Raw genomic sequence first — 24,334 nt, 5'->3', positions numbered from 1 at the left:
TTTATCCACCTGTTCCTTAGCATATGGTTTATCCAGTCTCTAAGGTCCGGGTCCACCCGATACTGGTCTAAGGATTGGATCAGTATGCCGCACATTGTTAAAAGCCCCTTGATGCCAATGCATGCCGCCAGTGTGTACCGTTTTCGCATCGAAGGATTCTTCTATTTTATGCACAAACTCTGGCAGGGCAGTCTCCACCGTCCTTTCCTTGACATGGGCATGCTTTTTGTATTTAAGCTGTTCGCTGGATGGATATTTTGGTAAATGGGGAAAATGGGTTTTCATCAACATGTTTTCCGTTGTCTCTGCTCTCACTCCCATGTCGTCTACAAAAGTTTCAGTTTGGACATTGGTTTTTGAGAGAAACTTTTTTATCTTGGCGGCGTCATTAACGCTATCGACCTGTTAGCAGAAAAGCTTCCAGGAGGCACGTTTTGCCGCTCTGGTAATCTTATTGTAGTCCTTGAGCCGTGTGTAATACACATCCCAATAAACTTCCGCTTTTTGACGACGTGCTCTGTTAAAAAGTCTCCCGACCTCTTTCCCAATATTGCGAATCTCTCCGGTCATCCAGTGTTTTTCTTGGGCTGATTTCCTTTCCCGAAGAGGACAACTATCTTCGAGAGATCCAACTAGTGCAGTCGTAATCCTGTTGACAGTTTCGTCAACGTTTTCTATGCTTATCTGATTCGGCGCTTGCCGTGCTATTCTAAACCTAATGTAGCGATGGTCAGAGAAAAAGTGTAGCATTGAGACCCTCCAATCCTGAACGTCATCGATTAGATTTTCCTAACATATCGTCCTTTCTAATACCTCCTCCCTAATCCTATTAACGAAGGCAGCGATGTTTCCAATATTAAGTGCGATCAGGTTGTTAGAATTCAAGGCCACCATAATGACCTATTACGGATGCTGACTGATTTGAGCCCGTCTGCTACGCGGACGATGTGATATTACTTCTATGAGGTAAGGATCCGAACGAGTTATGCAGAAGGGGCGAAAGGGTCTTGCATACGGCATATGACTGGGCTAGACTAAGAGGTCTCAATGTTAACCCAAAGAACACTGAAATGTGCCTGTTCACGAGGAAGACGATGGTGGGCCAATTTAACGCACTACGTTTCCTCAATAAGACGATTTCGATATCTAACAAGGTCAAATACTTAGGTGTGATATTGGACAGGAAACTTAATTGGAAGTGTCACATTCAGGAGCGTACTGAGTAGGCTCACAGATGTTGGGCACTATGTAGACGGGCCGTGGGCTCGAAATGGGCCTGAATCCTAGGATAGTCCACTGGCTCTACAGCAGCGTGATTAGACCAATACTTACTTACGTCTCAGTAGTTTGGTGGACTGCTATGGAGAAAAAGTGCAACATAAAGACCAAACAACATGTTCAGAGAAGATGTTGTCTTGGCATAGACGGAGCGATGAGCACCACGCCCAGTAGGGTACTGGAGACTATTCTAGATATCCGACCCATTGACATACAGATTAAGTGTAAGGCAGCCACTGCGGCTTTGAGACTTAAGGTGATGGGAGAATGGAATGGGAGCAGCTCATATCAACGCGGTATAATCGAGGAGACGATAGGAAACCTGGAAGGAAGGGAAGAGGTTTCCGATCGGATACCTGAGATGAACCTTGAAGTCGAGTGCGAGGCATTGCTGCCATCGGCGCAGTTTTTGATTGACGGAACCCTAGTATTGCCCTCTGGAAGATCATGGACTTGGGGTTTACATTGAGAACCCAGGAACTGAGATCTGTTTTAGACTGCCTGACCATAATACGGTCTGGCAGGCGGTGTTCCGGGCGATCACGGAATGCGTGAAGTGGTGTGATGCTAACGCGAGGACGTCGAGTGTGAACATCTTTACCGGCAGTAAAATTGCCATAAGGTTAATAACAACCGGGACGGTAAGGTCACGAACAGTCTTGCAGTGTAAGAAGGAGATTAACGCCTTAAGGCCGCATCGTTTGGGGCCATAAAGGAGTAAGGTGAAATGAAATGGCGGACGATTTGGCGGTGAAGGCCAATGACTGCCGTCAATAAACTTGGTTAACCCGAAGCCTTTCGGGTCGACGCAGATCGAAGGGCGTGGGCGACGAATGCGCATGCAACATTGTGGAACAGCGAAACGGTCAGTAGGACGGCGAAAATCCTATGGGGGGATCCAGATCGAGAGAAGACGAGGCTATTACTGAAGGGAAGCAAGAAGGAGGTGAGTATAGCTATTGGTATCATAACGGGACACATAGGACTACGAGCTCACTTATGTAAAATCGGCGCGGCAAGTGATAGCATGTGTAGGGCATGCGGGGAAGATTATGAGACGTTGGAGCATTTCCTTTCCTTTTCATTGCCCGGCTTTCGCGTCCAACAGATACCGGTATTTAGGTAAGAGTTCGCATCGCACCTTATTAGTACCTCATTTCCTGTCTGTGTTGCTTTCCTCACCAGCCGTTGCAGTTCCGACGTGTGTGGCGGTGTCGGAGAGTCGAAAGGCGGAAAAAGTAATGCAAGGTATGGTCCACCGTCTCCCTGTCTCACCACCGTTGCATCCGACTTTGACTACTCTGGGGAAAATATATAATTCAAATTTTTATGACAAATAATGCAGGTCCTCGGCAAAGTACCGGAGTTAGCAAAGAATAATTGGTAGTTGATGTGGTTCAGTCCAGAAATTTGGTTCAGGTCATCCATGGCTCCTGAATTATAGCAAAAAAATTTTGCCATTGCTGATTTTCTCCAACAGAGCGTATGTAACAGTCTCGCTCCGGTGGAGGATTATCTGGATTGCCTCATTCGTTAATCCGCCAGTAGTTGGGCATCTTGGGAGTTGGTGATGATCTCATCGTCTACTCCCTGTTCTTTAGACTGCATTGCCTTTCCTGTCTCTGCACTGCCTGATGTCATCGTATTAGGTTCTTTGCCTATCCTAGTCTTTTTTTATAAAGTCTGTAATGGATCCATCTTCGGGTCCGTGTTCGTTAGACTGTATTTAGTTTCCACTCTCTGTACTGCCTGATGTTTCAGTACTACGATCTTTGCCTATCTTAGTATTCTAAATCTTAAGTAAATGGGGTTCTTGGGAGTAGAAGCTCCCTATTAAGTTCTTGAAACTGTGTGAAACGCACGCACGAAGTCGATGAATAAAAGGTATAGGTGTATATTAAGTTCTGTAGATTCAATGATTATGCGCAGGGAGTTAATGTGGTAGACACAAGAACAGCCTGGTAGACACAAGAACAGCCTGGCCGAAAACCTGAAATATCCTGCAGAAGAAGACTTGCCATTACTTTATTTATTGCCTTTAGCAATGTAATCTCCCTCCAGTTTGTACACTGGGTGTGGTCACGGCCAGGGCCGGCTTATTTGCTGTTTTTGAGTGAAACCAGAACGGCTTAAATTTTTTTCACAGGTGGTTGGGGCTGTAGATATATCCCCGCATGGGTTTCGGCGCATAGGGGGATTAGGAGGGTCGGAGCATGCGTCCTCGGTTGCAGCTCCTTCGAAGTTGAATAATTATGATCCGCCCTCATCTTTTATTATTGCCTTTGGCCTTATATTGTTGCCGCTCATTTGTTTTATCTACTCATAAACACCTCGCATTTTCCCAATATTTATTACATTTTTGGCTTGCTCTGCCAGCATATTGAAATACATTCACTTATCTCTGCGAACTAGAAGTTCGACCAGGGAGGCGGAGGCGCTCATTTGTTTTATCTACTCATAAACTCATTTTCCCAATATTAACTACATTTTTGGCTTGCTCTGCCAGCATATTGAAATGCATTCACTTATGTCTGCGAACTAGAAGTTCGACCAGGGAGGCGGAGGCGCGATAGTCAGTCCTGGCTGCGGTTTTTGTTACACTTGATTTTGCCCGTAGCAGAGCGTTGCGTAGATGTTTCCGATGTTTTATTTCCTCTATAGTTTCGTTGCTTATCCATAGTTTTTAGGATCGTCAAACAATGTCTATTATTGATGTGGCCCTCTCCGGAAACACTGCTGTTATGTCGGTCCATATATGGATGTTATTTTGCTTTTTTTAGGAGGCTGAACTTTGTGTTATTTGTTTGAGTCTTTTTAAAGAAAACTGGGCGTAGACGTAGAGTGGCCACTAAGAGCATGTGGTCACTATCGATGTTGGCTCCTCGTCTAGTTTTTACATCCATCAGCGAACCAAGAAAGGGTTTGCTGATAAAAACGTTGGCGATTTGATTTCGGGTATTTATATCAAGTGATTCCCAAGTATATTTGTGTATTTTTTTATGGAGAAAGTTTGTCCTTGTATTGCCAAGTCCTTTCATTCCCATGATTAATTGTAGGTTATTGTTGTTATTGCTCACCTTGGCATTAAAATCTTCCATAACAAGTTTAATGTCTTCTTTTAGTAGAGAGTGTGTCGCTGAGTCCAGTTGGGAATAGAATTGATCCTTCGTTTCGTCTTCATCGGGTTCGGTTGGCGCGTAGCATTATACAATAAATATTTTGTGGAAATGAATTTAATCCTGCTGTCACGATGCTTTCGGATATAATATTTTATAATAAAAGAGCTCGCTTTGCTTTCGGCGAAAGTAAAAGACCGATCCCATTTATTCGGTGGCTTTCATTGCCTGAAAAATTAAGTAGTAGTCCCCTTGAGGGTACATAGGTCCGGGTTTCGGCCATTGTACTTCACTTAAACACAGGATATCTAGGTTGTATTTTGACGTCTCGTTCTGGACTTGGTGAAGTCTCGTTGCTTCTGAGAGAGTTCTTACGTTCCATGTTCTAATCATAAAGTGGTCTGAATCGATAGGTCGTCATCAGGGGGTTGTCAGTTCTATTATTTCTTGTTCATTTTTCTGTAATCGTGATTTTTAATGGACGGCGGATTGGGCCATTGCATCGGTACCTAGTGCTGTGGCTGCTAGCGAAAAAAAATTAAAAGACTGAGAGAGCCACCGTTGGCCATTTGTTCTGCCTTATCCGCTGACGACCAATCCATCACCTGGAAAGAAGCCCGAGAAGTAGCATGGAAACTCTGCACGGCGTGTTTTGAATAGAAAATTATATATCTCCTTGATGCCGTTGGTCTGATACTACTCTGCAGATGTATTGTAAACAAATAACAACATATTTCAAAAGAATTTTGGATTTATGAGTAAATTTAGGGTTTATAAGTTCCAGGGATAACATGTACTCTCAGTGTGTGTTTAACTCTCACTGCGTACACATCTACTTCTGCGTGAAAGTATAAAACTCAAATAAACAAACAACAACTACAAATCATATCAAAAAAACAACCTTTTTTTCTAACTTCTTATCAACACTAAGCTTGAATCTTTGTGCTACAAGTGAATATTTAAAGCCTCTCCCGACATGGGAGGCCTACTCTTCGATAGAGACAAGGCAGTCCTCAACCCAGACTCATTGGAACCAGTTTTCTTACTGATGTCCAGAGCGGGAATTCATGCCGATAAGGGTTTCACAAACATATCGCCTTTCCTCATACAAAAATCTATAGACACTGTTGGAGGTAAAATTATGAATTGTAAAAAATTAAAAAGCGGAGAACTACTAATACAGTGCATAAACGGAAAACAGGCCAATAAAATAGTTAAAATGTTATCGTTGTCACCAGATATTTTTATAAAAGTTGAAGAGCATAAATCACTTAATCTCTCAAAAGGTATTTTTTATACCAATGAATTACGTGAGTTGGATGACAAGGAGGTAAAAGAGGAAATGATTAAAGCAAACAAAACAATAGTGGAAATAAAACGTTTAAAAAAACGCGATCCAGAAACTAAGAAACTGACAAACATCGATTCCGGACTTTACATTGCAACATTTAATACTAGAGAAACGCCGGACAGCATTTTTATTGGATATTTTCATACCACAGTAAGGCACTACATCCCAAATCCATTGCGCTGTTACAATTGCTTTAAATTTGGTCATATTTCTGAAAAATGTCTCTCACAAGTAAAGATCTGCCCTCACTGCAGTAACTCTGATCATACTCTTGTTGACGAAAATGGCAAACGAGAAAAATGCAATAATCAACCAAAATGTAACAACTGTCAAAAAGATCACAACAGTTTCTCGAAAGAATGCCCAGCTTATAAAAAAGAATACGCAATTCAAACCATACGTATCAAAGAAAAGAGAAGTATGTATGAAGCAAAAAAAGAATATGACAGACGAAATCCTCTCCCCACATCATATGCCAATGCAGCCATAGCAGTGTCACCACCAACAACAACATCCAAAGCATGCACATGCCCTTGCAAATGTCAACAAAGCAATGAAGTTAGACAAACTAATAGATCGGAGGAAGCAACACCAACAAAAACATTGAAAGAAGCTCTCTCTTCTGTCTCTTCTATTCGAGAGGTAAAACAACCCAATGGATCAAAAATAGCTTTATTACCTAAAGGTTTATCAAAGAGAAAAAAACGTGAGATCTCGAATGCTGAAAAGAAAAAGAAACGAAACACAAATGAAGGAGAAGCAAATGACATCACGGAAGGTGCACTGTCAAGTAACTCTAGTGTCTATGAAAATGAATGATTACCAAATAATTCAATGGAACTGTAACGGATTTTCAAGCCATTTGAATGAAATTAAGTTACTACTTTCTAAAATTAACTGTCTTGCAATTTGTATCCAAGAAACTAGATTTAAATCAAACAATCATGTAACGCTACGTAACTTTACATGTTATCATAAGAATGTTAACACATCACAAATAGCACACGGTGGAGTATGCATATATGTTAACAATACAGTTGAGTCCGAAGAGATCAACATAAATTCTGATATACAAGTAGTAGCAATTAAAATTAAATTTCCTATTAAGTGTATTATATGCTCAATATATCTTCCCGGGTCAGAAAATATTTCTGAAAATGCTCTCAATAACATTGTAAATCAATTTAACCTCCCTTACATTATATTAGGAGATTTTAACGCCCACAATTCTATCTGGGGATCAGGAAGAACCGACGCCAGGGGAAAAGTTGTAAATAAATTTATTGATGATAATGAACTTAATATTCTTAACAATATAGATTGCCCCACTCATTTTAGCCTTGCGTATAGAACATTTAGTCATATTGATCTGAGCCTTATATCACCCGTAATTTCACAATATTTTGATTGGAATGTCTGTGATGACCTACATAATAGCGACCATTACCCGATACAAATTAGATATAATGGGCACACCCCTTCCTTTCAACGTAGGCCAATGTGGAACATGCGGAAAGCAAATTGGGAAATGTTTGACTGCAATCTTAATAGACCATTTACCGAATTTAATGACATAGACGAAATCGAACACTATATTACCGACACCATAATAACCGCCGCCCAGAAATCCATACCATGCAGGAAACCGGAGTGTAGAGGAAGGGAAGTTCCTTGGTGGAACGAAAAGATACGTTCTTTGATTAGAGAAAGAAGAAAGCTTCTTAAACAGTTCAAGAGGAATATAACGTCGGAGAATTTGGCGAAATACCGCCATATTAAATCCAAAGTGCGGAAAGAAATCAGGGATAGCCGAAGAAGGACATGGGTGGAATTTTGCGAAAGCATAGACTTACGAACTCCATCTTCCCTCGTATACAGGAAGATAAGATCTCTGAATGGATGCTCCAGTAACCGACAGATAACAGCTATGGAGGATAATGGTACCTTGGAAACTGATCCGAAGAATATAGCTGATATATTGGCCCTAAATTTTTCTAATAATTCTTCCTCCCGAAATTTCTCACCACGATTCAGATCTTATGCGGCTACTCGGAATATAAGTTTGAACACCACGGATAACGCTGGGGTATATAATATTCCTTTTTCTCTCATTGAATTCAGATCTGCTTTAAGATCATGTGGAGGGACTTCTCCTGGGCCTGACAACGTTAGATATGAAATGTTAAAGAACTTGGATAGTAATTCGAGACAATACATACTGGACTTTTACAATTATATCTGGACAAGACAAGTGTTTCCTGCCAACTGGAGGAAGGCACTCGTAATACCGATTCTGAAATCTGGTAAAGATCCTACGAATAAGGACAATTATCGGCCAATATCTCTTACAAACTGCCTCTGCAAGCTGTTTGAGAGAATGGTCAATAGGAGACTAATTTGGGTGATTGAGAGAGGTAATGTACTTGACAGGAACCAATCGGGATTTCGGAGAAATAGAGGTACGGTCGACAACCTGGCGATACTACATTCGGACATCATGGAAAGTTTCTCTTGCAAGAAGGATTTGATTGCAGTTTTTTTTGATATGACAAAGGCATATGATCGTGTCTGGAGGGCCCTAATTCTTCAGAAGCTGAACTCTGCTATGGTGAATGGTAATATGGCTGCTTTTATCAGTAATTTTCTAAAGGAACGCATTTTTTGCACTGTGGTGGGAAACTCTCCCTCTGAACAATATTGCCTTGAGAACGGAGTCCCTCAGGGATCCGTTCTCAGTGTGACACTCTTCCTATTGGCGATAGATTTCATTTTCGATAAGATTACGAGCGATGTAAAGGCCCTACTTTACGCTGACGATCTGGTCATTTATAGTTCTGGTAAGAAAATTTCTGCGATAACGAATAAATTACAAAGGACCATCGACAAACTTGTAGCATGGACCGATACCAGTGGTTTTCAGTTTCATGAGGAGAAGACAGTAGCTATGAGATTTTCTGTACGAAGGAACGGCATGGTTGGAGATCTTTTTTTGAGATTGTCTGATAGAAACATTCAATTTGTAGACAACTACAAATTTTTGGGTGTGATCTTTGATAGAAAAATGACCTTTCATAACCATATTCTGCATATCAAGGCAAAGGCTAACTCGAAATTGAATATTCTCAAAATGTTAAGGTGCTCACAATTTGGGTCAGACCAACGGACACTACTAAGGATAATGAATTCGATAGTATTACCCACCATTGATTATGCCTCCATGATTTATTCATCTGCCTCGAAAACTCGTTTGAAACTTCTCGACCCGATATTAAACACCGCCTTGAGGTTATCTACAGGGGCTTTTAGGACTAGTCCAGTTATTTGTTTACAGGCAATCTCATCGTGTCCCCCACTACACATAAGGAGATTAGGACAACTGCTCAACTACACTCTCAAAATGCTCTCTGTAAAAGACCATCCTTTTTCGCAAATGCTTTTTGACAGACATAGGATTGACAGATTTATCTTAAAACCTCCAAGATATCATCCATTGTACATAAGAGCACACAGAGAATTCAGGGAACTTACCTCGAAATATACTCTTGATATAGATAGTATTGAATCGATGAAGATACCTAATACACCACCTTGGACCTACCCTAATGTGAAAATTGATCTTTCACTTGCATACTGCAACAAGGACAATATGTCATCCACGGTACTTCGAAAACGCTACTTAGAGATGATGAATACGAAATATAGACACTATGTGCGTTATTATACAGATGGCTCAGTTATAAATGAAAAGGCTGGATTTGCAGTCCTTGGGGAGAACCTTACTGCATACGAACGCATCCACAACTATTCGTCCATCTACAGCTGTGAACTGCTGGCAATTAGAACATGCCTTGAGAGAATTATACCTTATTCTTCTGGACAGAAAACTCTCATATTGAGTGATAGTAAAAGCTCTTTGGAAGGAATGGGTGACCCTTTTAGTAGAAACCAAATTATTCAACAAATAGGAACCATATTATCAAGAATACCTAATGAAAATATTGAATTTATGTGGATTCCCAGTCACTTTGGTATCACAGAAAATGAAAAAGTTGACAAGTTGGCAAAAGATGCACTAAATGGAAACACCAACTATGGCTTCAAATTTCAGTCCGCGGACTATAAGACTCAGATCAAAAAATACTTACATGGCTTATGGAACGATCACTGGACCTCTAATAACCAAACAAAATTATTTCAAATTCAAAATCAAATCCCATATAAATATACCCAACCGTCCTTACGACGAACAGATCTAGTTAAATTAAATAGACTAAAAATAGGACACTGTCTTATAACACACAAATATCTTATTGAAAAATCATCTCCACCGTGCTGCGAATGTGGCCAACTATTATCAATATATCATATTTTTAACACATGTAACAAATTTCTACCTACTAAAAATAAATATAATATAAAGGACATCACTATATTATCAAATGTAAATAATTTCAACAACGTTAAAAAATTTCTAACAGAAATAAATATGTATAATTTGATTTAATTTGTACATTAGTATAATATTGCATTGTAAAAATATGTACATCCTGTAAATTAAAAACACAAAATAATTAATTTGAACTATACAGGGTCTATATAACCTTCATGTGTTGGGGCCCTTCAAATTTTTAAATAAATAAATAAATAAATAACATGTACTCTATGGTTAAAATTATGTGCAAAGTAAGGCAGGGTCTCAGAATTGTCCATATTAATGCACAAAGCTTGTTAACTAAAATATAAGAATTTAGATACATATTCACTAACTCTGGCATTGATCTCATATGCATTAGTGAGACATGGTTTAGAGATGATATTCCTGATGGGCTTGAAGGAACTGGAAGGAAACCGCTCATTCCGAGCCGATAGACTAGGGCATGCGGGTGAGGCAGCGATTTACTTAAGGCGTAACTTTAACTCAAGGATTGTGTGAAATCTGTCGCTAATAAGTGCATTGAGTATTTATTTATTTCATAAGGTGATCGTAACATGTAAATTCTTTTAGGAAGCGGTTGCAGACTTAACAACTCAGTTGACATAAACTATCTACTTCGGACTATTCGAAAATATCCTTTCCATTTCAAGACGTAGTTTCAATTCCAATTTGCTCAACAATAGAATTCTTATTGATGAGTTTAAGTCACTAGATCTCTATTCAGTTAACGAATTCTCACCGACTCATTATTCAAAAACCGCGAATATGTTATGATAAAGATATCTTGTGATAATGTGCTTCTTTATGATCAACTCTCGGCAAGTAATTCCTCAAACCATGACCTTATATTTCTAACGTATAGTTTTTCATTGCACGTTTCGAATGAGACTATTTCATATAGAGATTTCAAAAATATTAAATCTCATGATTTGCTGAGTGATTTAGCTTCTGTTCAGTGGGAAAATGTACATATATACTTTGATTGATATTGATGAGAAGGTTAAGTTTTGAGAGATTCTTGTTTGAACCGTTAAGTGGAGCGGACATTTTGTTATTTCACCCCGCAAGAATTTTCCTGTAACTCGTAATAGGCCATTATTTTTGGAAGAAAAATTTAATTTCTCAAGGATACCTGCGAAAGAGGTATCCCTTAGGGGTTTAATGATCTGCGTCTGTTTCCAGTGGAGCGGCAAATCTAGAGCCCGGGAGTAGGCTTAGAATGGACTCCAAAGAATCAACAGCTGCGCTGGTGGTAACAGGTCATAGCATATTGTCTGCTACTGAAACCTCGACTGGTGGAGCGGCTGATCCAGGCTCCACCTGCCGACGGACGACTGGTCAGCCGGGGCTTTTGACGAAGACGCCTGGTTCGAGTCTTAAGGACAAGGCTGAACCTATTCTTTCTTCGCATGTCCATAATTTGCCTAGGCTATCGGCCTTCCCCGGCGAACCAACACACTCTTTAAGAGGTTGGAATAATAGAAGACGCATCGCTCTCAGATTGATTGAGAGGCTTGTTGCGAATGATCCTACGATTCTGACAGATCGGGAGAGAGACTCCTTAAATTGGGCTCGGTTCGCTGCACAGGCTATCCCAAAGTCTACACGTCTAGATTCGGAAACTGCGCCGCAGTCAGCCAAAAGACTGCGGTAACCTAGAGGGAATCCCATACCTAAAAGAACTAGGGTGAACAACAATAAGATAGTTTGGTAATGGCAGTTGTAGACAAGGGAGAAGAACTGCTTACCTAGGATTGGTGAGATCTGGCCAGGTGCAGCACTAGTTTTAATCAACAAAATATATATATATATTTATATATATATATATATATATATATATATATATATATTGCTAGTGTTTCCTCACTAGATACTGTCCAAACATTCTCCGAAACCGGACCATCGTCAGGATTCAGAACTTCCGCCACTATTGTGTTAGCCTCACAAACTGGAGTCCACCTACTGCTCAATACTTAACCGGATCCAAAGGATGGCTTCTTTGTGCATCATTGGTCATGTGGCAGCTACGGACACTGTGTTATCCTTGATACCATATCCGACGTTCTAGGCATGGTGGATTACGCCCTACCTCAGCAGCTTTTTGATAAAAATTAATGTACCACTATTACTCATAGAACCGATTGGAACTACGATATCTCTGGTAACAGAAGTTACATACACTTTTATACGGATGGTTCCAAACTAAATAACCAGATGGGCTTTGGGGTGATCTTGAACTGGCTATATCGGAAAGGTTACCAGACCACTACAGTGTGTATCAAGCAGAGATCCTTGCAATTAAGAAAGTGGTGGAATGTCTTAGATATAATGTCATTACGTCAACTGGCGAAAATATCTTCTCAGACAGCCAGGCAGACATTTAATCCCTGGAGAAAGTATTTCTGAACACAAAAACCGCCTTCGACTGTCGCAGATCTCTCAACGAAATGGCTGAACAGTTCAAAATTCACCTGTTCTGGGTGCCGGGCCACAGAGGTATTCCAGGGAATTCTAAAGCGGACTAGAACAGACGTCTCAGTCTATGTGTCCGTCATGACAGGTCACTGTCTAATCGGAAAACATGCTGACAGGCTAAAGTTTGCCAGCAACGACTTTTGTAGAAGCTGTGAGGACATCGAAGAAGAAGAGACTATAGAACACCTTCTGTGTGTGTCCCGCACTAGCAGTCAGAAGGAGTTCTACTTTAGGTTCTCATTTCTTTGAGAACTTGTCTTATATAGCGGAGGTGCACATTTGCAAGTCGTTAGGCTTTTTAAAGCGATCTGGATGGTTCAAATAGAAGATAGAAATGAAAGGCATCTTCCTTCTTCTGTTCCTGTGGCACCGCAATGGACGAAAACGTCTGTCACTTAAACCTAACCTACCTATTCTAAAATTTTAGAAGTAAATAATCTTATACTGTTTGACAAACTTGTGCCTTTGAAAACTAAGACTATATCACATATACATTAGCCTTGGTTCAGTGAGATCATAAGAAGATAAGTTTTGGTAAGAGATTGGTCATACAGGAGATGGAAGACACTCAAGACAAGCAGGCTTTGTGAAAAATATAGGTCATGTAGGCGAAAAGTTGTGAAGGCAATAAACGCAGCAATGACTGCAATCTTTAGTGACAAATCCAGATCAGTCATAATGACAAGAAAGAAATGGTGTGAAATTAAGAAAATCGGGCTTAAAACCGCCAACCGTCTCTTAGCTGATGAGTTGAAAGACTGAACGAGGCTTGAAGCTTTTTTCAGTATCAAGTCTTCTGCCACTGGTTTCGATGATATTAGTCCTTTGTTTTCCTCTCATACCTATTTGTTTCCCTATATCACATACATTTTTAACAATGTTTTCATGACATCATATTTTCAAAAAAGTTGGAAGAGGGCAAAAATAATTCCACTGCCGAAATCGAGTAATGAGTTCCGCCCGAGTGTGATATTACCCTATTTGTCGAAAGTATTACCCGTAGAACGGCTCATGCATGAACAGATGAAGTTGTTTTTCGAAGAACATAGGCCACTAACTGAACGACAGTCTGGCTATCGAGCTGGTCATAGCTGTGCCACTGCTCTAATCGAAGGCATCAGATGCATTATTAATAGTCAGTTTCCTTGTTCTTTTGGATCATTCGAAGGCTTTTGATTCAGCCGATCACAAGATGTTAATTCTGAAGCTCAAACGATTCTTTAATTTTGGAGCATCAGCAGTGACAATGATTGATACTTATCTTAAGAGTGAGATTTATTACACTTAATCTATTCTATGTCCCCTTTTGTTTATTTCATACATAAATGACATTATGAATATAAGAAATCCTCCTAATATGCATATATATGCTGATGACTCTCAAGTCTGTTATTCATACAGTGTCGATATCGTTCTTAGTTTTGTAGATCAAATTAATGCCAGTCTGGGAGCCATTTACAGATGGGCTTCTGAGAATCTTAACTCAACCCATCCAAAACAAAATGCATAGTTATATCGAGAAATAACCTGGATACTTCATGTCTTCCATGCCTTATTTTGAATTCAGCACGTGAACTCCGCTAGCAATTTAGGTGCTATATTTAACAATTCTTTGTCTAGGCATAAACATATTAATAGCGTTGTATGTCAAGTTTACGGTATGTTGAGGTCTCTATGGCATGTACAATACCTTGTACTTTGCACTTGGCAGTAAGATACATTATCGCCAAATCTTACTCCCTTCCAAGAATATTGCATCGCAGCGTATTATATACTAACTTATGCCCGCAAGAATAAATTAAAATACTTGCAAACGACATTGTCAGATTTGTATATAATGCAAAACGTTCCAGCAGCGATAATAATATGTACACGTAAACAACTTCTTGATACAGTTCAGAACATGACATAATTACCAGGTAATGTGCCGTAAACAGCTGAGTGCAATTTTTTCTCGCGAAGTGCACTATCTGTCAACGAGTTTTGCTTGTGTGTGTGTTTATTATAGCTAGGAACCATAAAACACACCAACAACGAAAAATGGCGCGAACTAGTAATATACACAAAATCAGGGTTATACTAATCACAGATTATGACAGATAGTGCACTCAATATTTTGTAAATTAATATATATTGGTTCAGAAGTCTCTGATAGATTAGTTGTAAAACTTGTTGTACTATACTTCAACTAATATTTTATCCATTACAATTTCCGCCACAATTGGTGAAGCTGGTGATTCCGTGGGAAGTCCTTTTGTCTCTTTTGTTTTTGAAATTTTTATTGCATCTGGCAGTATCTATTTTCAATAATGCAGCTAGTTCAACCGAAATGATGGGGAAAAGTGAAATTAATATCCTTCGATTTAGTTTCACCTTTTAAGAAGCCAAAGAAATTAATTGAGAGATCGGTTATCTAGCAATTAAACCCAAATATGGTTCGATTTAAAATGTATTTGGCATAGATGTGAAGGCAAAATCAGCCATATACCCGCCTTTTAATAAACAATGAAGGGGTTTTCAGCAGAGTGATTTATATAGCACCTCTATCGAAAAATGGTGTGTTTTAGACCGTGTGTAAGAAAAAGTTTTATTGACATTTTTAAAAAATGTTTTACCAAGGAACGTCTTACACTCTGCACAACGGAAGGCAAACAATGTAATTTATTTTTTTTGCGCAACACGACGGCAGCTACTGATTACAGAATTCCAAAACTAAGAAGAATCGGCACATATAAAAACCTTACATTCCAAGTGCATTTGATGTGGTATTATTCTCGGTAATCAATGTTAAATTTTTGTCAATTAAATTACCGCATTTATTCTTTAAAATCTTATATATAAAATTCAATTTGTGTTTGAATGTTTGTTTGTCGGTTTGTTAATTTTTTCCAAGATATATTCATTGTCAGGTAGTGGCAGTTGCCCAACAACAAAATATTGAGTACACTATCTGTCAAAATCAATGATTAGTGCAACTCTGATTTTGAGTATGTTACTACTTCGTGCCATTTTTCGTTGTTTATGTGTTCTGGTTCTTAACTATAATTCACACACACACAGTCAAAACTCTTTGACAGATAGTGCACTTCGCAAGGAAAAATTGTATTCAGCTGTTTACGGTACACTACCTGGTAATGATGTCATAGTTTGTTCCGTAAACACTCAAAAACGGCTGAACCGATTACCTTGAAATTTTCACAGATTGTGTAGGTTGATCTGGAAGGAAACATCTCTATATATAAAGGTCAATTTATGTTTCTTTGTTTGTAAGTTTGTTTGTCATTTTGTTTTTTGTTCCGTATAAACTCAAAAACCGCTGAACCGATTACCTTTAAATTTTCACAGATTGCGTAGGTTGGTTCGGAAGGAAACATAGGCTATATAATTTTTTGATATCGGGAGGGGGGCTGACCATCCCCCTTACCCCAAAAGGTACGAATATGGTCAAGAAGTAGGAATAGGCTTTATAATTTATTGATAACGGAAGGGGGCGGACCCTTCACCTTAACCCCAAAAACATCACCCAAAATCAAAAGTGGACCGATGAGGACAATATGAGTATCCAACGAAAAGTATGCGGGAGTAGACAACGAATCTGGCATACTAAAGCATGTCGAATTATAGGGGGTCACCCCATCCTCACAAAGCCCCCAAAATGAACACATTAGCCAATCACGGATATATGGGACTCGGTTTGTTTGTTCCATATAGACTGAAAAACGGCAGAACCGATTTTCTCGAAATTTTCGCAATTTTTTTTGAAAGGTATTCGGGCGTAGATTTCGAATCTGGCATACAAAATCAGATCGAAGTATAGGGGGTCACTCCACCCCTCAAATATGCCATTAGACCCATTATGACTATGCGATAGTTGGCTGAACCGAAATTCTTAAAATTTTCAAAGATTGTGTACGTTTGTCTGGATGGAAACATAAGCTATATAATATTTAGATACCCTTACCCCAAAAACGCCACCCATATCCGAAAGTGGTCCGATGAGCACAATAAGAGTATCAAATGAAAGGTATAGGAGACCAGAAAACGAATATGGTATTAAAATTTGGGTCCAAGTAAACAGCGGACATTAACATTTGAGTTCAAGTCTAGGTGGCGCTTTTCCTCCTAAAGATTCGTCAAATCGGTTATTTGACGCATTATGATAATATAGGACTCAAATGAATGGTATTTGAGAGTAGAACATGAATTTGATATCCAATTATGGAGCCAAGTGTTTTGGGGTACGCCCTAAACCACCATCCAAACTGAACTTCATTTCCGTTGGGAATAAATAACGAATTTGATATCTATTTTCAGTGCAAAGTGCCGGTGGCCGCACCAGCCCCAAAACACCCATCAAAAGATATTAGAGAGTTAAAGAACGCGCAGTGGAGCGGGCCCGGTTCTGCTAGTATCTTATAAAATGTCAATCCAAATCAGATCTCAGTACCCTCCCGTGTGGCAGAAGACAGCACCACATACATAGAAGCTCAAAGTTCCAACCGTTCTTCCTCGTTCTTTGCCTGCCGAAAAATTTCGAAATCTAAATGAAAAAGTCGAATTTAAGGCTTGGCAATTTTTTTGAAGATTTTTTTCTCTATTTTTACCTTTTTATGGTTTATCGCGATAACAATAAGCACCAGTCTAATGAGAATTCCAACCCGCGTAGTGATCAAGTCAGGTAAATCTTTAGGTCATCCTTTTTGGCCCCTTCGCTTCCGAACTTATTGCACGGTCCTATCATAGACAAGTAGGACTCTACCTGCTTGTGCTATCTTTTTTGTTTTATTTCATCATATCTGATGAGCTTTTCGCTATGTTGTTATTGTATTCACATTTTCATGTGGAAGGTGCGATCCTCGTTAAGCTCCTGTGGCTAAACAAGCTTTTTCCGGTCCAAGAGACCGATCGCCATGGGAACAGGGTGGCTATTGGTTAATTAAAGGCGCCAACAACTCGCCTTGTAATATGGAGCATCATAGGCAATAGGAGGAAAACACTCGATACCATTATCAGGGATTGGTTCTGCAGTAACCTCTCGCCGCCACTGTCGGACTCTCATAGCTAGGAAGAATGTTCTTTTGATTTCCCAAGCACACTATCAGTCTTGACTATCTTGATGGCAATCCCGTGGCAGCCGGTTGTACGTGCCGGGTTGACCCGATGGAGTACTTCATCGGCAAGGGCTGCCGCCTCAGTGTACAATACACTGCTACAACAACAACAACAACTATCTTGATGGTACCATGGATTTCTTGGAGGAGGCTGGGAGTTGGTAAGGGTTTGCCACTGCGCCGTTATATAACAGGGACATGGAGTGCTTTCATCAAGCAGTTGGGTAAGTCGAGTGAAGTATGACGTTGCCATCTGTTGCGCTTGCAGATTTTCAATATCCAACTTCCGTGCAGTTTTAGAACGCACTTTTCTCGCCATATTTAAACGGGTGTAAGCCTTCGCTGCAACAAGGTAGCGATCCGAATTTATATTCGCTCCACGGATCGATCGTTCAACTAACACGCTGGATGAATGGCTTCCATCTATCACCATATGATCAATTTGGATCTTTACTTCTTGATTTGGCTACAACCATGTTGCTTTATGAGTTGTATATGCTGAAATCTTGTGCTGCTAACTACCATGTTTTTCCGCGACAAAATACATTAGTCTCAAAGTCTCAACCCATAATCGGGAGTTATCACGTGGATGCTAAACTTTCCGACTCTTGGACAAAAAAATTGTATTCCCTATCTTCGCACTAAAATCTCCCATATTCTCGCACTAAAATCTCTCTTCCGACTTCAAATTTATAGGTAAGGATCATTGGCACAATGGTAAAATATATTAAAATTTGGGCATGATCGGATCGGTTTTACCTGTATTATAGTATATATGTATCTTTCAAGGAGGAATAATAGACAACATCTATACAAAGGGGTTAAAACAAGAATTTTGAAATTTTGAATGAAGGTTGCAAGGAATTTAGAGGGGCCGGAAGGATTTAGATTTGTACACATTTACTACAAATGTGTACAAATCAAGATCCTTCTGGCGGTACGAAATGTACCATTTTTCGTTTAGCTGTTCGAATTGCACTCTTTTCCGTACCACCTATCAAATGGAGTAGGAAATCTGAAATTTGGTATACAGATTTTTCTGCAACACTAAAAATTTTGTATGAAAATCGTGGTATATATAGTACTGATTGGCACAGAAAAGTACTATTTGGTACCAAAAAGTACAATTTGGTATTAAAAAGTACAATTTGGTATTAAAAATAATATTTAATGCCAAAAAGTACTATTTGGTACCAATTAGTACTAATAGGTACCAAAAAGTAATATTTGGTACCAATAAGTACTATTTGGCATAAAAGACTATAATATGGCCCTAAAAAGTGCCAGTCATGTAAAACATACTATTTTCCCTTTTCAGACAACAGATTTAAATATAACAATGAAATTTTGTTTGCGGCAATATTGTAAACATGTGATTTGATGCTATTAACAATGAAAAAAGTGATATTAAGACCAAAATATAACTATTGGTATACATAAGTCCCAATTCAAGAAGGAATGAAGGAAAGTAAATTTATTAGATATGAAGTTGGATAACATAAAATGCAAATATACAATTACGACCAATTTTTGGAGTGAGTTTTATAAATGTAAACGAGCTGCTTGGCTGATTCATTGACTTCATACTCAGCAATGAAATCGGATTTTAAATTCCCAGCATGTTGCAAAAATGTATAAAATCGTACGAAATAGTTAAACTCCGCCCACAGAAAACAAAAACCATCAACCTCTCGAAATTTAATATAACATATTATTATAGGATAAATATATAACGAAAAGAATATAGATTACTTCATGCAACAACAACAATTTATAACATTTACTGGCATTTTAAAAGGATTACTTATGTTAAACCCATGTGTCAACTCAATATTCAGTTAGTTCTCACATTGAGGTTATGCCACTAAATCGAATACTACACACACAGCTGCAAACGGCTGAAGCCAATTGCAACATTCTTGTCTTCTAGGGTTCCGGGGCTTTTAAACAATGTACATACGGTCGTTGTGTCGGCTGTGCTATTTGTTGAAACTTAAATGGCATTTCACCATTGTGCATTAGTCGTAATCTCTCTCCAGGCCGATGTAGAAATATTCTTAGTCTGCTCTTCCTTGTCTTCCTTCGTGCCATGGGCACAAATAAGGCTGATGTTGAAAATTTTGCTTTTATGCGGTTTGTGGCTAGCCTCTCATCAATCGGAGTAAAGCTGGATACAACGAGATGTGGGCATTTTAGTTCCGTTCCACAAAAGAAACTTGTTCCTTTTCTTAGTTCCTAAGTCCCTTTTTCATTTGCGATCCCCTTCTTATATACCCTCCACCATGGAATGCATTTGTCAAAACAAGGAAGAGAAGACTAAGAATATTTCTTCAAGGGCCTGGAGAGAGATTACGACTATTGCACAATGGTCCCGCTCATACGATAAAAATAAAAAAACAGAAGTCAATGCTTTTATTTAGTTAAATCTTCTTAGAACATGTCAAATTATTTAACTAGAATCGATTTTTCGCAATTTATAACGGTACTTTTGCCTAAACGCTCCATAATACAGTTCTTTTTTCATCAAAATATCGAATTTGAAACAGGAAAAGAAGAAAGGTGTTGACAAAAAAGTGAATATCTCATTGAAAAACGTGATACATGGATTTTGTAAAATGGAAGATGTAGATCAAGCGAAAGACTTTATTTCCATGGAACTATATGTGTATATGGTCTAACTTGGATACTAACAATATTGGAAATAATGCCAAATTTTTAATTATTTTTATTTTTGGTGAAATGCCCTTTAAGTTTCAACAAATAGCGCAGCCTGACGGCAGTGAATAAACCAAACAAGTTACCAATCAAAATGCAGCAATACAATCCTAGTCGGCACCCAAGACAAATAACAATTGATTGTTTAAATGATTGATGACAAATGTTTGTGTAATGTTTATTCGCTAATAAAATAAAGGAAAAAATTTATAAAAATTTAATTTAAGTTATAAAGGATAACCTTACGTGTTTAGTTAAGTTGTCCAAGCAAAAAAGGAAAGAATCAAGGCCTGAAGGGCATTTATACTATCACAAATGGCGCTAAATTCACAAATAAATTATCAATTTTACTGTCTATGATCAGACTGCAATAATAATTAGTGTTCAATGAATGTGGTTCATACCACATCCAGCCCCTTTTGCGTTGCCCACTTTAGGGGTGACCATCTTCTCCGCCCACTTTAGGGGTGACCATCTTTACCGCCCACTTTAGAGTGACCATCATCGACATCCTCGCCCGTGAAATGACCCGGATGGGGAGGCTTCACCATTCAAATCTTCTGCATCCACATCTAAAACGGCAAGTTTGGATATTGGCCTTAGTTAGCTCTGGCAAATATTCCCGAACCCATACCATTCTTCAAATTTTGCACAATACGCCATTGCTTACGAAGACACATTAGACGAGGTTCATATGGCACTGGTGTTTGGGTTGAATTTGCACAGCCCAATAAAAAGTGATTTGGCGTCAATGGGTCGGGATCTTCTGGTGTAACAGCCAAATGCGTCAGTGGTCTGGAATTAACTATATTCTCGGCTTCAATTAAAAAACTTTGCAGGGTTTCCAAGTCTGGGTATATGTTCGCGCAGCATCATATGAAGGACCTTTTTGACCAATTGCACGAGCCTCTCCTATGCACCACCCTCACTTGGGTTCGCTGGTGTGTTGAACTTCCATTGGATACCTAATACTGTAAGAGAAGTCATCTTATCATTATCAATAACGTTTTTCTCACCCTGCAACTCTTTCTGGATACCAACAAAATTAGTGCCGTTATCACTGCGAATTACAAGCGGCACACCACGTCGGTTTATGAAGTTCCTAATGCATAACAGACAAGCATCACTGGAAAGATCATTGGCTATCTCCAGATGGGTAGCACGAACGGTTAAGCAAGTGAACAAGGCCACCCACCTCTTCTCTCGCTGGCGACGGATAGTAACGCTTACCGGCCCAAAATAATCCAAACTAGTGTAAGTGAAAGCACGAACATATGGTGTAACACGATCTATCGGCAATGGACCCATTTGAGGTTGGCAAGGTCTTGCTCTCCGTATGCGACTGATTTGACATCGTGACTGAATACTATTCAGCAATCGGCGTAACGATGGAACCCAGAACTTCAAGCGCACTTCGCTTATTACGGTTGACAAATTTATGTGGCAAAGTCTAGCATGGTACGACTCCACTAGTAGACGAGTGAAAGCATGTTGACTTGGAAGAACGATGGGATTTTTGGCTTGAATTGGAAGGCACGGTGCATTCTGAATACGTCCAGAGACTTTTAATAATCCGTCCTCACTGATCATTGGATTTAACGTCTTCAATTTGCTGTCTTGGCTCACATGTCCTTGCCGTTCAATATTCACAATGTCATCCGAAAAAACTTCGCGTTGTATTTGTCGACATAAGTGCGTTTCGGCCAATGCTTCTTCTTTCACGCTCAGCTTTTTTGACATATCGATAAACCCAAGCCATAGTGTGTTTTAATCTGGAATATTTGGAAAATCTGTTAATATCAGGACGTAATTTGCAAACCTGACGAGCCACATTTATGACATTTAGATCGTAGTTCTGTTTTGCTAGCATCCAGGCAGCTTTCCATTTGCAACTTCAAGGTCCATTTGTCCACCGTCAGTCCGCTTCATACTTAATGGGAAATTTTGCCCTTGTTGCATCATTATCCATTTCGCTGCTGTCTAGAATCTCGGCCACCCTGTTGGCCACATATTGTTTATACTTCCGGTGATCAGAACGAATCCAGCGAATAACAGTACGGGAATCTGTGCGAAATTAATTTTATTAACTTTTTTATTATGGTTAGCAATTATCAAATCCTTCATACGAGCACCCATTACTGCTGCCTGCAGTTCCTATTTGGGTATAGTATGATATCTGGTAGAAGCACACGCGGATTTGCTCATTACAAATACGACTTTAATTCCGACCACACTTACCACACGCCAATACGCTACTGTCGCCATCGCCTCTTCGCTAGCATCAGTGAAAATATGCAAATCAACCATGGTGTTGACAAAATTTTGGCAATAAAAACGTGGAATCTGGAATTACTTTAAATTTTCAAATTCTATCAACCATAGCTTCCAATCTCTATAAATTTCAATAGGCAACTCTTCGTCCCAACCGATACCTGCCTTCCATACTCGTTGCATTAAAATTTTTGATGTAATCATAAATTCGCATAAGAATCCAAATGGGTCATAAATTGACATGTTTAGTGAAAGCATTTCACGTTTGGTGGGAACCTTGGTAAATTCTAAAATAGATTTCTCCACTTTATGGAAATTGATACGAAAACAAAAAACATTTGGACTTGGTAACCAATGTATTCCCAAAATTCTTTCTATATTATCTTTATATAAAAACCGTTGTTTCCTCCGCTGGCCGATTGTCCACAAGATCTCACCACCCGTTCCGAATTGGAAATGATATTTCTTAGCTCAAATCCACCAGCACCATGAATCTTGATAACATCTTTTACAACACTTACAGCTTCGTCCTCAGTGTCAAAACTATCGACGTAATCGTCGACGTAGTGACGGTCGATTATACCATGGACTGCTCGAGGGGCTTCTTCCAAAAAACTTTGGGCATTTAAGTTTTTAATAAACTTGCCAATTGTTGGCGAACATGTAGCTCCAAATATCATCCTTTGCATAACGTACACTTCCACTTTTATATTTTTTGTCCCCATTTCTCCACAAGAATCGCTGACAGTCCTGGTCTTCTTTTTTTCGATTTTGATCTGATGGAACATTTCTTTAATATCTCCACAAACGGCAACTGGAGCTTCCCAAAATTTAAAAATAGTTGAAATTAACGTATTATTTATGTCCGGCCCGCTTAAGAGACATTTGTTCAAAGACACATTCTGAACTTCAGCGGCGGCATCGAAAACGATTCGGATTCCCTTCTTGTTTATATTTTGCACTCCAATAAAGGGCATAAAGGACACGTTTTGTAGGTGGGGCTTTCTCTACTGGTGTCGGTCCATAAATGATGACGCCCAATCTGGTGGTGGTTACGATCGGTCCAGCGGCTGACAACTAGCAGGGCACTTCCAAGGGAACTGTTAAAAAGCAATGATGTAGGCTAAGTATTAGTTTTGGTTGAACATTTTTGTAATTAACAAATTTTATTTTCGATACATCAAGATTTGTTTTACATTTTACCATACTTTCCAAATTAAAACTTTGTATTTGCAAAGATAGGTCTGACGTCGTATAAAAATTTTTAATGGTGTATCTTTTATCTCCTTCCCCGATTCCACTAAGTATCACATCGATAACTTCGTAGTCTTGAGCCACACAATGTTCATTCAGCCACTGTAACGATAATTTTTGCTGCTTACCACGAAGATCTCACTCGTTGGCAATTGTTTTATCGAGCATGGATACATTTGCACCGTCATCTATAAAAGCATAAGTAGAAATAATTTTATATTTTCCATATATTCGGATGGGTAATATTTGGAACAAAATGTTGCCGGTTTCACTTAGTGCATGACAATTTCTCTGCTCGGGCTGTTGTGATGGTGCTGGATTTACATTG

General features: G+C 39.2%; 1 long non-coding RNA gene across 1 annotated transcript; it reads right to left on the bottom strand.

Annotated features, from left to right (window-relative positions):
- Nucleotides 1-20,634: 20,634 nt before the first annotated feature.
- LOC106094054 (uncharacterized) lies at nucleotides 20,635-23,732 on the bottom strand. Its single transcript, XR_001222462.2, has 2 exons — nucleotides 21,116-23,732; nucleotides 20,635-21,053 (listed from the first exon to the last, which is right to left on the bottom strand). It is a non-coding gene; the product is annotated as an uncharacterized LOC106094054 (long non-coding RNA).
- Nucleotides 23,733-24,334: the final 602 nt, after the last annotated feature.

Source organism: Stomoxys calcitrans, chromosome 4, assembly GCF_963082655.1.
Source record: "Stomoxys calcitrans chromosome 4, idStoCalc2.1, whole genome shotgun sequence".
Lineage (NCBI taxonomy): Eukaryota > Metazoa > Arthropoda > Insecta > Diptera > Muscidae > Stomoxys > Stomoxys calcitrans.
Note: the sequence above shows the minus strand (reverse complement) of the source record. Positions and strands in the feature narration are given on the sequence as shown.